General features: G+C 48.2%; 1 long non-coding RNA gene across 1 annotated transcript; it reads right to left on the minus strand.

Moving 5' to 3' along the window:
• Positions 1-1,508: 1,508 nt before the first annotated feature.
• Positions 1,509-2,356, minus strand: LOC111722905. The gene is made up of 3 exons (XR_002771539.1): positions 2,257-2,356; positions 1,715-1,784; positions 1,509-1,544 (listed from the first exon to the last, which is right to left on the minus strand). It is a non-coding gene; the product is annotated as an uncharacterized LOC111722905 (long non-coding RNA).
• Between the last annotated feature and the right edge of the window lie 201 nt (positions 2,357-2,557).

A 2,557-nucleotide genomic window follows, 5' to 3' on the forward strand; every position in this document is an offset into this window, starting at 1 on the left:
CCTAAATAATCACGACAGATCAGCTACTGCTACAGTGTCAATTTTTGTTGAAACACAGGAAAAGGGCTGGTGAGATTTCAGACGAGGCAGCATTCTGCCAGCGCACCCTTACGCCGCCGGTCAGAGTGCTGCCTCTCCCAGCCTCCTCGGTTACTGCCCCAGCAATAGCTCAGTGGGAGAAGCTTCATTGGTCCCGCCAACCTCCTCCCCTTTGTGCAGGTTCCAAGGAAGTCAACGGGGGCAAACAGCAACACAAAATGTCCGCTTTCCAAACTGTGAGCAAACATGGTCATTGAGCCCTTTTACATTCCTCATTAGACGGCAGTCAAAAAGGCTGGTTTGCCAAGTTTTACAAAAGTTCACCCACTCCCAAGGACACACTGAAACGGGAGAACGTTACAATGTGTTCCATGACACACACAAAATTATTCCAATTAACAGGGATTCAAAAAGGTGAAGACAATTTCACGGGAAATGAATAAAAAATTATTTTAGCCAGTAAGCCCTTTAATTAAATTCAGCTAAAATACCAGGTAATAAGAAAATGGATTGAAGAACACTTTCCGTGTCATTTCATGGAGGTGTTTGCCATTTCATTTCCATCCTAAAGTTGCATTTTGTAAAAGTCAAATTTACAGTGTGTAAACTGTAAACATTTTTAATATTTCCAACAATGCTTTTCTAAGCTTATGACTGACTCTATGTTACAGATCTACCATCAATACTTGTTTTCCATTCATCAGGAATGAACTGCATCATTTCACAAATACTCTGTAAATATACTTTACCATCTACGTTAATCAAATGGTAAGACAGCTCATGAGCCAAGCACATTGTCATGACCAAAACCGGTTATCAAACCTTTTCTTCCCCTGTGAATTCTCCCCACAGACAGAGGAGTCAAAAATAGAGGTGGATCCTGTTAAGCAGAGGTCCTTGCACACAGTTAAGGTAAATGATATCTGATAGATGTATGGACAACTTGACATAGCCCCTGAGAATACATCACTCCGTTGCTAGCAATGGTGTGTTTAGTTCTCCACTACAGACGGATAAAGGTCAATATAACCGTAAGCAGCTATTGGAGAGGTCTCAACCTGTACTGCTGCCAACCAAAGGAAACAATTTCCAAAGTTCTAGACAATAACTGACATGGGGAAAATAAGCATTGACATTTAAACTGGATATATGACTTGCTATGTGACTCAAAGTGGAAGAGAGGTTAGTTCTTCAGTGTCTCCTGGTAGTCCAGAGTGCATCAAAGAAAAGCATCACCCTTACCATCGATGGTACCACTGTTAGCACCGCCCTCTTCACACTGACAATCAAAGGGGTTAAGTAAAGAAATGTAGAGAGCTAAATCACACTCCATACTGCCGTGACATCCTGCACATGAGAACCAGGCAGTAAAGAACAGTGGTGTAGGGCACTGTTGACAGTTCCTGTTAATCTGGGTTATATGGTTATGAAAAGTTTCTTGACCTACATCTATCATCTCCTCAAACATACCTTCAAATCTGTCCAACGCGTTCTGGAGCTCGTTCCTGTGAAGACATTGCATTAAGTTTTACATTAGGGGCCAGTGAAATATCACGTGTGCACCAGAAGAAGCCCCTTAGGCCACGTGCTTTACACACAACTTGTGCGACGTGAGTCAGAGCTGATTTTCCTTACTGGCTTTATCAGCGGGCAAAAGTTAGTTTCAACACATTACCACAAATCCCGCTCAGCTGCATCTGAAAAGGGGCTGCTTCCTCCATAGTCGTCAATTCCCGGAGTGTTTGCTGAATTGAAAGCAAAAGGACAAAGATGTTTAAGGGAGGGCGCTCGAGCAGGGTGGTAGGGGCAGAATTCCCAGGCTGTCTGCCACCAAGACGTGGAAAGCTGACGTGTGCGTGCAAGCGTTAGGTGTGGGTCACGGGAAATGAGCCTGGGCCCCCACCCTTATACATGCCCCCCCTTTATTGCCCTCTTTCAGGGTTCCAGTTACAACAAGCCCAGCACCACTGATGGGACAGGAGGAAGCAGGTGGTGTGCCCCTGCAGGAGAGCTGGGCTAGGGACCCAGACTCTGCTCTGGGGTGGGAGCCTGACCCTCTGAGGGCAAAACCCAGGGCCCCCCAATGTTTGCACATGCAGAATTCAGAGCAATGACCGGCTCAGGGCCGTCCAGTGCTCCAGCTGCCAGGACACATGACCGACCGAGCCCTGGGGTGGGCACAGACTTTGTGGTCCCCTCACCTTCCTGGGCTTTTACCTGGGTGCCCCACGTCACTGGCTGCCAAAACCTGCGCCTCCTCAGGGGCTTCGACGGCCCTCCCGACGGGACTACTTCTCACAGGCGGCATGGGCACTAGAGAGGATTGTGACCCTCGTGAGCGCAATGACACGCTACGGAAAGGGGATGGGTTGAGTGAGAGCCCGTGAGTGAGGGCGAGGCTGTCTGAGTTAACTAGAGCAGGGCTGGGCGCACTCCTGGCTCCTCTTACAAGGAGGAAGGGACCAGGAAGACGGTGCCAGTGCCCTGCCCTGCCCAGTCCTGCCCGCTTGCCCACCCC

Source organism: Otolemur garnettii, unplaced genomic scaffold (assembly GCF_000181295.1).
Source record: "Otolemur garnettii isolate 467f Iridium unplaced genomic scaffold, OtoGar3 scaffold01773, whole genome shotgun sequence".
In the NCBI taxonomy this organism is placed as follows: Eukaryota; Metazoa; Chordata; class Mammalia; order Primates; family Galagidae; genus Otolemur; species Otolemur garnettii.